Here is a 13,562-nt window from a genome sequence, read left to right as displayed (position 1 = left end):
CATGTTTTTCCATGGGGTCACCCAGACACTAAAAAATGGTGTTTTGTTGTTACAGGTTGTTATTCTGTTCCTGTAGAAACAAAAGTATGTTTATGGTTTGGTTCATTGCTAGAGGTGTTCAAGATCAATCGACTAGCACTGCTTGTTGAAGAGTGACAACAGAATTTTGGGTTTCATTGAATCCTAGGTACAACTGATTCTTTCTTATGGTGTGATGCGATGCCATGAAAATCCCCATTGGAGTGATTCCATGTGATTATCCCTTTAATAGATCAATGGTCTAGACAACTGAAACTTCTACTTTCATGATTTCACTGAATTTGAATTTGATACCTTTTGGTTTTTGTACTTATGGTAGTTCTTGTACACCACCAGTTCATGTGTCCCAAATGGCCAGGAAATCAGGCAGCTCTGCTAGCCATGTGGGCCACAGTGATAATCAGGTAGGATAGCTTGACCATACATGCCTGAAGTTCCTCTTCAAATGAATTTTTACTATTATTATTACTGTTTGTGCATGACACGACAACTTTTACTTCAAATACCTTGTTTCAAATTGAGCTTCTACTTCAAGGTGACTATTTCAAATTGAACAAACATCATCTACAGACCCACATCAGCATGCTTCTGTTGCTTGGTGCCGATCCATTCTTATTAGTTTGGCCTTGATCACACCATTACCTGCTGAAAACGCAAGCGTTCAGGCTCCTTCAACCGTAGTTGCTGGTTCAGAACCTGGCCTGCTGGTCATTACTCAAACATTTTAGCAGTTGTAAAGCATTGCGAAGAAAATGCGAAGGTGATAATCTTGTAACTTGAGATCCTTTACGAGTTCATGTGAAGGAGAAAGTAGATTTTTTTCCCTTGATTGTTTAGTGTTGTCTGGTGGTTGTTGAGCAATGCAGTTTGCCAGAGCTGAAGAGCCTAGAGTTATCAGGGATGTGCACAAGATTAACAGCAGGCAGTTCCTGTGTCAAACAGCAGGTAGCAGCATTCTTTAGGCCTTCTCCAGCCCTTCAGGCAGCTGATTCAAGCCCAACAGTAGCAGGATTAAAGGTGCATGCATGCTTCATTGAACTCCATGAAGTACGCATACATCTGGCAGCATTCCTCTCAGGGAAGATGTCACGCCCCGAACTCGGAAACCGGGCTCACAGCCCCGTAGAACCCCATTTTCGGATCCCGGCACCCATTCACCAGGTTCCGATCCTGGGATACTACAAGGAGGATTTCAAGTCATCAGTCTGAATCATAATGAGCATAACAAAAGCATAACCCACAAACAATAACCACAAGAACACCACCACAAAATCCACTAAGATCAAAAACTTTTTAAGTACAATGCGAAAGAAAAGGAAAATACAATGAAACAAAAGAAACAGAACTCCAGAAGCTCGGCTGCACGCTCAACGAGACTATGGCTGCGACTACGTCCTGGCGTCACCTGCACGCATCAATCGTGCATAAGCTTATGGAAAGCTTAGAGGGTGGTGTAAGTGTGTGCGCAATATAAACGTACTCAAAATGCAAGGTCAGAGTGATGTGGAAACATGGTAATGGGCACATGAATGCAATCCCCAAGGCTATGCGGTGCAAGATATGAATGCCATCCCATGCGATGTGAAATGCAACTCAAGCATGCCAATCCTCAACATGTATCGGACGGTTCTCATTCGGGATAATCAGGGGTTCAATACACTCCAAATGGCCCTGTCGCTCTCACAGTCCAAATGGCGTAAGAAACCTCACTATCCGCGACCAATAGTCGCCAATACCTATCCACGTCGATAGCGGACCCATTCGCGAGCTGGTCAAACTCGGCCTAGTATTGCCCCCTACCCTCGGGCGAGTAAGGCCACACTCCTTTCAACCGACACGGTGGGAGACACGGCCTCGGTATTCGGCCCTCATGCGCCATATATCCACTCGGTCTCGACATTGGAGTCATCCTCGGTACCATCGGGTTTAGGGATTTTCACCCGGGGACATCTATGGTGCCCGTATCTAGAATCAAATATTTTCGGTCTCGATCCTGCCATCCACGATGTATCAGTGGAGGCATGGTCGCTAGGGCATAAAGTAACTATAATCACAAAAATGCAAGTGCATGAGTCATACTATCTATCAATCTTGCATGTACCATGCACTTATATGGGGCAACTCCCCCTATCAGGAACAATCGGCCCAAAGGCATATGCTATGATCGGTCACTCCTCACGTCAGGCATACATATGATGCGAATGATCATGAACCATGGATCTATACTAAACATGCATATAGGGATGGGCTCTGCGTATCACAGAAATGGGCCTAGACGGCCTGCAGAGTATAAGTATGAACCTATCAGTGGCCTTAAGGAGTGTGACAATGCGGACATTTAACCAACATTGTCCTTACAATGTGGACGTCAAACCAACATTGTTCCCAAGGCATAGCCCGCCATAAAGTACCATTACACAACCATAGGAAATCACACATTGCAATGGACTAATATACATCTCATTGGGCCTCGACCCATAGTTCTCAGATACATCAAATGGGCCATCTCATATGGGCCTTATATAAATCAAGTGGGCCGCATTAGTGGGCCTTATGTACATTGCAATGGGTCATACTCCATGAGCCTTTGAAAACATCACAATGGGTCTCGTAACATGGCCTTTATATATATCAGAGTGGGCCTCGACATCGGGCCACCAATACATCAAATGGGCCTAACCTCATGGGCCTTATATATATATCAAGGTGGGCCTCCCCAATGGCCAGAAATACATCAATATGGCTCCACCACATGGGCCTAGGGCCCACCATAATATTTATTTGAAATCCAACCTATTCATAAGGTCACACGGGCCAGGGAGGAGGGGAACAACAAATTTCAGCTTGATCTGAAACTTCTGTGGACCCAGAAATTTCTTGTGATGTGGGCCGCCCGAGCGCTGGATTGGCCTGATTTTTGAGAGGGGGGTCCATGCCAAACAGTGGCCCACCAAATGGGCGGTGTGGATACAAAATATACATCATGGTGGGGTTGTGTGCATGTCAGATGGCTGGACGGCTTGGCTTTCATCACGGTGGACCGCCCGTAAAATGGATGGACGGCGTGGCTGCCATACTTGCTGCACCGTCCAGCAACTGGACGGTGTAGATAGAACCATGCGTCACGGTGCGGTCCACGTAGTGGCCATGTACTATATAATATAATATTACATATTATACCCCTGTACAATGGCAGGAGGTGCCATACTCGGTGCATATAACATGTTTAAAGGTGGGTCCCACGTAGGAGTGGCCCACCAACACAATATCACTAATATATATATACACATTAAAATATATGTACGTGTGTGTGGGAATGTGGGGGGCTTCAACGTCCACGGCTGCTGGACGAAACACATCCATCATGGCAGGGCCCCTGGAATGGACAGTCTAGATGTGATGCACATCCATCCCTACTATAAATGGATGGATGGTTTTTATGCAACACAAACATCAAGGTGGGCCCCACCTGATGGATGGTGCCGATAAAACCCATGCATCATTGCGGTTCCAGATGGGACCCACCAGGTTAACGATGTGGATAATGACATACACCATGGTGGCGTCCAGTAGCATGGATGAAACGCAGACATCATGATAAGCTCCCACGTACACCAAGTTTGGACGGTATAGGTGTTTTACGGCGGCCAGAACGTGTGGATAGAAGACACTTGCATCAATGTGGGTCCCACCTGCCCACATGTGTCACACGTGTGGGGCAGGCCCCACGTCCAAGGCAGATGGATGGAGAGTATGGAAGACATACATCATGGCTGGTCCACCGCCCAAAGGGCTAGACGGTATGGATATATCCCACGTACATCGTCAGGGCCCACCGTCCTTTGGATGGTGCGGCCACAACAATACACCAAGGTGGGTCCCATGGTTCTATCCAGGTGGGCGGACGGCTTGGCTTCATTCACAAAGTGGGGCCACCACAATATTATATACTATATAGTAATATAATAATTATTATTATATAATATAATACAAGATTCAACAGTGCTGGACATCAGTCCAGCAGCAGGTTGATCTGCAGACTTAGGCTGTTGGATCTGCCCATCTAGGCTCTGATTAGGAGGGTGTGGACGTGCTACACATGTGTATACATATCAGGGTGGGGTCCACATTTGTGTGGCCCTACCAACTTTGAATCAAAGTGATATTTGTATGTTCCCTACATCAGGGTTTGTCCAAGCCGGCAACAAGGGTGGGCTCTGGTTGAACAGCCTGGACGGCCTACTGGATGGATGGTTCGGATATATTGTACATCAAGGTGGCCCACAATAAGGAAAAGGAGAGAGAGAGAGAGACGAGTGATGGAGGGGCCCCGCCACTATGGGCCCCTCAAATACCTACATCAATACACATATCAAGTGGGTTCCAAGTGGGATTCATACCATCAATCGGTAGGCCCCACTTGGTCCATCAAAAATAAACAAATTCTAAGCCTATAAAACACCCACCCTATCTTCCTTCTTCTTGGTCTCTTAGACTCCAATGCCCCTCAGCTTCAACTTTGATGGAGGATGATGGACTCTTGATGGTGAGGATGAGAGATGGGAGGGTGTAGATGGATGATGGAAGGTGGACCACACTTGAGAGGGAGAGGAAGCTTGGACGTTTGGGCTTGGGGTTGCTTGGAGAGATATGAGAAAATGAGAGAGAAAATGAGAGGATGGGAGTGATATGAGGTGATGGAGTGATGGGTGTAATTAATGGGGCATGGGTTTGTTTGAAAAGTGAGTAAAGGAGGGATGGGTGAAGAGAGAGAGAGTTGACTTTGTGAAGAAAGGGGTATGGGTTGTTGTACTTGAGATAAGGTTGCATTTAATGATGATTGATGGGACTTATTGTGTAGAGATTCCCTCGAAATCCCAACGCGGTGTTTCTTCAATAAACGCGATCGGCATCTTCTTACAGTATCGGTTCGGGCAAGTCACGGCGTTGGAACCGGGCGGCAGCGCGTCGCATGATACAACTTTCGGATCGCCGCGTCGGGGCGGGACGGCCTAGGATCGTGCGCAAACACCGATCGGTGCGAAGGTTGCCGAATTTGCCAAGGACCGCAAGCTAAGAAATGGTCGGTTAGGACACGGGTCTTACCTCTCCCCACCAAATAAAAATTTCGTCCTCGAAATTTAAACAATCAACACAAGAAAATATAAATCATAATAGAAGAGGAAGCAAGGCATCGCCATATAAATACGAGACAACCTATAACATACAACATACAATCAATCATCGAAGAGGGGATTGCGCTCTTGAATCTCGGCCTCGCGCTCCCAAGATGCCTCATCCAGAGAATGGACCCCACCGAACCTTCACCAAGGGAATGACCTTAGTTCAAGGACTGCTCCTTCCGATCAAGGATACGCGGCCGCTCAATGTAAGAAGCGTCCTCACGAACCTCCAACGGCCGCCAGTCGAACAGGAACTATGTCTCACCCACACTTCCTCAACAGACGTGAAAAACATTGTGGACGCTGCAACCGAGATGGTAAGGCAAGCCGATAGGCCACGCGCCAATGCGCTCGGTGATCTCGAAAGGTCCTATGAATCTCGGGGCAAGCTTGCCCTTTGCTCCAAATCTAACTATGCCCTTCATGGGCGAGACCTTGAGATACACATGGTCCCCCCTTCAAACTCTAAGGGACGACGCGGCGATCAAAACACTCTTCGCGGCTCACTGCGCATCCTCCCCGATAATATCAATAACCTCCGATGTCTCCCACAAGCTCGGGACCTAGGAGCGCCGCTCTCCAACCTCGGTCCAACAACTCGGAGATCCACGCTCCCATATAATGCCTCAAAAGGAGCCATGCCAATTGTCTCTTGATGCAAACTCACCCAATCGCAGATGCTCATCCCATACCACCAAAGTCAATCACGCAGCCGAAGCATATCCTCAAGGATCTGGTTGACCCTTTGGTCCCCATCGGTTGCGGATGATACGATGTACTGAACTGAAAGCTCCTCCAGAACCGAGACGTGAATCTCGGATCTCGGTCAAAGATGATCGAAGGTGCAGTCTCACAATCTCCTCAAGGAATAACCTCGCAAGCCGGTCCAAAGGCCAAGTCGCACGAATCGCAAGAAAATGTGCCGACTTCGTCAGACGGCCCACGACAACCCAGATCGTCATGACCGCGCCGAGTCCTCGGCAAACCCATAATGAAATCGAGATACGTGCTCCCACTTCCACGTTGGAATGCTCAACGGCTGCAAGGGGGGGTCTCTGCCTTGACACGCGGGCATGTGTCACACTCGGCCACAAAGCAAGCAATCACCAAAAATACAGCCTCCTCATATCACGGTACATCTTCGTCGAGCCGGATGGATGGAAAACCGCGATCGATGTGCCTCGGTCATAAGATCTCTCGTAACTCAGGAATATTCCGGACACACAATCGGCCTCTAAAGCGAAGCCCACCAGCACCCATCTCCAACTGCGACTCTCGGATGCCGGCCCGCTCGGTAACCTGTAACGACTCATCGGGAGCCTCGATCACCCTTGCGACAAGAGAGGGTTGAATCGGCAGGCTCGATAACTGCACGATAGAAGCCGACCAAAATCAAAGTCGTATTCTGCTATATCCTCGAGCATCTTCCACTCCCGAATCATCATATGTGCCACTGGGCTGGCGGACGGCTAAGGGCATCCGCCACCACATTCGCCTTGCCTGTGGTTGGAGGTCAAAATCATAATCCTTCAAAAGCTCCATCCAGCTTCTCTCAGTTCAGGCTGAGAAAATAGATACTTCAAGCTCTTGTGGTCGAGAAGAGCTCGAACCTAACCCCATAAAGATAGTGTCTCCACACCTTCGGTGCGAAGACTGCTGCCCGCTCCAAATCGTGCGTGGGGTAGTTCGGTTCATGAACCTTGCGGGGAGACGCAAATGCTAAGTCACCGTGCATCGGGACACACCCAATCCAATACGCGAAGCATCGGTAAATACCACGAATCCATCACTCCCGGGGAAGAGTGAGGACGGAGCGGACGTGAGGCCTTCACCTCCATAAATGCTCGCTCACGGGCGTCACTCCAAATAAACTTCGCGCCCTTCCGAGTCAACCGGGTCAACTGCAAAACGGGAGAAGCCCTCAATGAAACGCCGATAATATCCCGCTAAACCAAGGAAACTGGGATCTCGGATGGAGTCATGGGACTGACGCACCGCCTCAACCTTCGAGGGGTCCACGCGACACCTTCCCTCGTCACCACGTGACCGAGGAATCTCACCTCCTCGAGAACTCACACTTCTCCGGCTTCGCATATAGTTGGTGGGCACGGAGGGTCTCAAGATCTCCAGATGTCGCATATGGTCCTCACGGGTCCTCGAATATATCGAATGTCGTCAATGAAGACCACAACAAACCGATCGAGATATGGCGAAAGACCTCGTTCATCAATGCATGAAGACTGCGGGTGCATTGGTCAATCCAAAGGACATGAACAAACTCAAAATGACCATACGCATCCTGAATGTCTTTGGGATGTCCTCCTCTCGGACACGAATCAGATGATAACCAGAACGCAATCTTTAAAAGAACTATGCACCCTGCTGATCAAATAAATCTCTATCCTTGGGAGCGGGTACTTGTTCTTAATCGTGACCGGTTGAGCTCGCGGTAATCACGAGCCTCAACGAGCCATCCTTCTTCCTAACGAAGAGTACCGGCGCTCCCAATGGCGAACTGCTGGGACGAATAAATCCCAACTCACGCAACTCGTCCAACGGTCTGTGGCTCACGCAACTCCATCGGTGCCATACGGGACGGGGCCTTCGAGATAGGCGCGACATCAGGCATAAGATCAATCTGAAACTCAAGATGCCAGCGTGGTGGTCCCGGAATCTCTTGGAACACGTCGGGAAGTCGCAGACAGGCACCCGATCAATACACAAGGCAATAGGCTCCTCGGCCCGGGACATCAGCAAGATAACGGCTCTCCTGGCTCGGCCGATGAAGGTGCGGGCTGGTATGGGAAATGTGGCCTCGCAGCACAAGATAGCGTGATACTCGGAAGCCAATCCATGCCCAAGATAACGTCAAATCTGACATCGGCAGCACAAACAAGTGGGCAAAAAGATATCACCGAAAAGAACCGGGCAAGAAAATCGGCCCAACATTGCGGTCTTCCCCAAGGGCGTCGCTACGGGCAATCCCTCACTAGTAGACTCTGTCGAATGTCGATCGGCAGAAACCCTCGGACATGAATGAGTGAGAAGGGCGAATCAAATAATACTCGGCGATGCATGCAGACGGGAAGTATACCCTCGACAACTCCTCCGGATGATGCGGTCGGGCCGCGTAGAACCTAGCTGGGGGGGAGGTGCCTGTCCTTCCGAGGTCCCCGTTGCCTGCCTCTGCGGCGGCCTATCCGCCTCGCTCCGGGGTCTCGGGGGGGTGGGTTTTGGGATGGGGTGCTTTTGGAGGCCCCCGGAGGTCCCCCGTCGGGGCCGTGGTCCTCTCGACGGATGTAGGTGAGGCTGCTGTGATCTCGACTACTGCAGATGAGGCGAGGGCACTCAGACAGGTGGTGCCCTGGCCCACCACATCCAAAACAAGTCCCCATAAATGGTCTTTGGGCTGGTGCTCTATCAGGTGGGTGGCTCTTGTACCTCGTGGTCGCGCCGCGCTGGGAGCCGGAGGGGGTCCGCCTCTTCGACCCCTCCTCGATCTCTGTCGGCTGCGCGCCACCCCTCCTCATAAACCCAGCCCCCCACTACGGCGAAAGGTCGGGCTCGTGCCCAATCACACGGCCTCGAAGCCGTAACGTAGGCCGCCTCAAACGGCGGGCCTTCCGCCTCATCATCAATCAATATGGCGCAAACCTCGAGCGCCCAAAGAGCGCGTCTTGTGCCACGGCATGTCTCCTACACCAAAGTCTCGAACTCTAGTGCTCTCGGATGTCGTATGTGGGGAAATACTGCTCCTCGAATCGATCTATAAAATCATCCCACGTCCAGACGTAGTCACCTGCGACGCGGGTAACCGAGGTCCACCGTGCTCGGCCTCACCCTGGAAAAGAAACCCAACCAGACTCGCTGCTCGGCGTACATGACATGGTATCAAAATCTTCTCCACATCGGACCGCCACCTCTCAGCTGCTGTCGGCTCTGGCTCGCAGGATCAAACTGTCGAAACTCTCGAAGTAGGGCACTCGCGCGCTCTTGCTCGGGCCGGTGAAACAACCGAGTGCCTCGCCCCGGAGTGCGGCGTCACGGCCGGCGATCTCGGGCGAGAAGCACTCACGGATACGTCGGATCCGCACCGGTATCCGGTGGAGGGGCATCCTCGGGATGGGCGGTATGAATCTCGGTAGAGGAGCGACATCCTCGGGAGCGGTAGGAATCTCTGGTGGTGGAGCAGGGTCGTAGGTGGTAGTGCGGGAGCCGCAGTTGGTGGAGCGTATCCGGTGGTGGTGGGGAGTCGATCGGGTCACTCTCCTCCGCGCCGTCCTATAAGAAAGAGCGAAGGTGCCTATCAACTTAAAGGCTCGCAAGGCACGCATGTTAAGGGTCTGTAATAAAGGATCGCTAGGCTATCCAAACTTAGGACTTAATCTTCATAGCGGACATGTAATGTTGTTCTTGGTTATTCCCGAGTTATGCTCGATAACCATGTCACGCCCGAACTCGGAAACCGGCTCACAAAATTCCCGATCGCCGAATCCGGCGGCGAAGCCTCCGTAGAACCCCATTTTCGAATCCCGGCACCCACCAGGTTCCGATCCGGGATACTACAAGGAGGATTTCAATCATGATGAATCATAATGAGCATAAAAAAAGCATAACCAACAAACAATAATCACAAGAACACAACCACAAAATCCACTAAGATGAAAAACATATAAATACAATGCGAAAGACAGTGAAAATAAAATGAAACAAAAGAAAAAACTCACAAGCGGCTGCACGCTCCAACTACAACGAGACTATGGCTGCGGCTGTTGGCGTCACCTGCCGCATCAATCGTGCATAAGCTTTAAATTAGAGGGTGGTGTAAGTGTGTGCGAATATAAACGTACTCAAAATGCAAGGTCGAGTGATGTGGAAACATGGTAATGGGCACATGAATGCAATCATCTCAAGGCTATGCGGTGCAAGATATGAATGCCATCCCAAGACACGGCCATGCGATGTGAAATGCAACTCAAGCATGCCAATCCTCAACATGTATCGACAGTTCTCATTCGGGATAATCACCGGGGTTCAATACACTCCAAATGGCACTGCGGCTCTCCTCCGCACAGCCCAAATGAGCGTAAGAAACCTCCATCCGCCTGACCAATAGTCCGCCAATACCTATCCGCACGTCGATAGCGGACCCATTCGCGAGCTGGTCAAACTCCCTAGTATTGCCCCCCCCTCGGGCGAGTAAGGCCACACTCCTTTCCCCCATGACACGGTGGGAGACACGGCCTCCCGGTATTCGGCCCTCATGCGCTCATATATCCACTCGGTCCTGACGTTGGATCATCCTCTCGTACCATCGGGTTTAGGGATTTTCACCAGGGGACATCTATGGTGCCCGTATGCTGGAATCAAAATTTCCGGGCTCCAATCCTGCCATCCACGATGTATCTTTGGAGGCTAAGGCCCCGATGTCGCTAGGGCATATAGTAACTATAATCACACAAATGCAAGTGCATGAATTATCCTAAACAATCATGTATGTACCATGCACTTATATTGGGCAACCAAAAAAATATGCCCAAAGGCATATGCTATGATCGGTCACTCCTCACGCGGGCATACATATGATGCGAATGATCATGAACCATGGATCTATACTAAACATGCATATAGGGATGGGCTCTGCGTATCACAGTCCTAGACGGCCTGCAGAGTATAAGTATGAACCTATCAGTGGCCTTAAGGAGTGTGACAATGCGGACATTTAACCAACATTATCCTTACAATGTGGACGTCAAACCAACATTGTTCCCAAGGCATAGCCCGCCATAAAGTACCATTACACAACCATAGGAAATCACACATTGCAATGGACTAATATACATCTCATTGGGCCTCGACCCATAGTTCTCAGATACATCAAATGGGCCATCTCATATGGGCCTTATATAAATCAAGTGGGCCGCATTAGTGGGCCTTATGTACATTGCAATGGGTCATACTCCATGAGCCTTTGAAAACATCACAATGGGTCTCGTAACATGGCCTTTATATATATCAGAGTGGGCCTCGACATCGGGCCACCAATACATCAAATGGGCCTAACCTCATGGGCCTTATATATATATCAAGGTGGGCCTCCCCAATGGCCAGAAATACATCAATATGGCTCCACCACATGGGCCTAGGGCCCACCATAATATTTATTTGAAATCCAACCTATTCATAAGGTCACTTGGACCTTGGGTAGGGCCCACTACAATATTTGCTGAAACTTCTGTGGACCCAGAAAGGGTTTCAATGGTAGAGTTCAATTCACACTGTTTCTTGTGATGTGGGCCGCCCGAGCGCTGGATTGGCCTGATTTTTGAGGGGGGTCCATGCCAAACAGTGGCCCACCAAATGGGCGGTGTGGATACAAAATATACATCATGGTGGGGTTGTGTGCATGTCAGATGGCTGGACGGCTTGGCTTTCATCACGGTGGACCGCCCGTAAAATGGATGGACGGCGTGGCTACCATACTTGCTGCACCGTCCAGCAACTGGACGGTGTAGATAGAACCATGCCTCATGGTGTGGTCCATGTAGTGGCCATGTACTATATAATATAATATTACATATTATACCCTGTACAATGGCAGGAGGTGCCATACTCGGTGTATATAACATGTTTAAAGGTGGGTCCCACGTAGGAGTGGCCCACCAACATAATATCACTAATATATATTATATACATTAAAATATATGTACGTGTGTGTGGGAGTGTGGGGGCGCTTCAACGTCCACGGCTGCTGGACGAAACACATCCATCATGGCAGGGCCACTAGAATGGACGGTCTAGATGTGATGCACATCCATCCCTACTATAAATGGATGGATGGTTTTTATGCGACACAAACATCAAGGTGGGCCCCACCTGATGGATGGTGCCGGTAAAACCGATACATCATTGTGGTTTCAGATGGGACCCACCAGGTTAACGGTGTGGATAATGACATACACCATGGTGGCGTCCAGTAGCATGGATGAAACGCAGACATCATGGTAGGCTCCCACGTCCACCAAGTTTGGACGGTATAGGTGTTTTACGGTGGCCAGAACATGTGGATAGAAAGCACTTGCATCAAGGTGGGTCCCACCTGCCCACACGTGTCACACATGTGGGGCAGGCCCACGTCCAAGGCAGACGGACGGAGAGTATGGAAGACATACATCAGGACTGGTCCACCGCCCAAAGGGCTGGACGGTATGGATATATCCCACGTACATCGTCAGGGCCCACCGTCCTTTGGATGGTGCAGCCACAACAATACACCAAGGTGGGTCCCATGGTTCCGTCCAGGTGGGCAGACGGCTTAGATTCATTCACAACGGGGGGGGGGGGGGGCCACCACAACATTATATACTATATTATAATATAATAATAATAATTATATACTATAATACAAGATTCAATAGCTGCTGGACATCAGTCCAGCAGCAGGTTCATCTGCAGACTTAGGCCGTTGGATCTGCCCATCTGGGCTCTGATCAGGAGGGTGTGGACGTGTTACACAAGTGTATACATAGAAGAGTGGGGTCCACATTTGTGTGACTCTACCAGCTTTGAATCAAAGTGATATTTGTATTTTCCCTACATCAGGGTCTGTCCAAGCCAGCAGCAAGGGTGGGCCCTGGTTGGACAGTGAGGACGGGCTACTGGATGGATGGTCCGGATATATTGTACATCAAGGTGGCCCACAACAAGGAAAAGGGGAGAGAGAGAGAGAGAGAGGCGAGTGATGAAGGGGCCCCGCTACTATGGGCCCCTCAAATACCTACATCAATACACATATCAAGTGGGTTCCAAGTGGGATTCATACCATCAATCGGTAGGCCCCACTTGGTCCATCAAAAATAAACAAATTCTAAGCCTATAAAACACCCACCCTATCTTCCTTCTTCTTGGTCTCTTAGACTCCAATGCCCCTCAGCTTCAACTTTGATGGAGGATGATGGACTCTTGATGGTGAGGATGAGAGATGGGAGGGTGTAGATGGATGATGGAAGGTGGACCACACTTGAGAGGGAGAGGAAGCTTGGACGTTTGGGCTTGGGGTTGCTTGGAGAGATATGAGAAAATGAGAGAGAAAATGAGAGGATGGGAGTGATATGAGGTGATGGAGTGATGGGTGTAATTAATGGGGCATGGGTTTGTTTGAAAAGTGAGTAAAGGAGGGATGGGTGAAGAGAGAGAGAGTTGACTTTGTGAAGAAAGGGGTATGGGTTGTTGTACTTGAGATAAGGTTGCATTTAATGATGATTGATGGGACTTATTGTGTAGAGATTCCCTCGAAATCCGCAACGCGCGGTGTTTCTTCGGAATAAACGCTGATCGGCA

General features: G+C 49.8%; 1 long non-coding RNA gene across 1 annotated transcript; it reads left to right on the top strand.

Annotated features, from left to right (window-relative positions):
• The first annotated feature begins 55 nt into the window (after positions 1 to 55).
• On the top strand, positions 56 to 1,042 carry LOC131220685 (uncharacterized). The gene is made up of 3 exons (XR_009158776.1): positions 56 to 187; positions 359 to 799; positions 906 to 1,042. It is a non-coding gene; the product is annotated as an uncharacterized LOC131220685 (long non-coding RNA).
• The last annotated feature ends 12,520 nt before the right edge of the window (positions 1,043 to 13,562 follow it).

The sequence above is a fragment of the Magnolia sinica genome, chromosome 12 (genome assembly GCF_029962835.1).
Source record: "Magnolia sinica isolate HGM2019 chromosome 12, MsV1, whole genome shotgun sequence".
Taxonomy (NCBI): domain Eukaryota; kingdom Viridiplantae; phylum Streptophyta; class Magnoliopsida; order Magnoliales; family Magnoliaceae; genus Magnolia; species Magnolia sinica.
The sequence above is the reverse complement of the archived record's forward strand: the minus strand, read 5'-3'. Positions and strand labels throughout refer to the sequence as shown.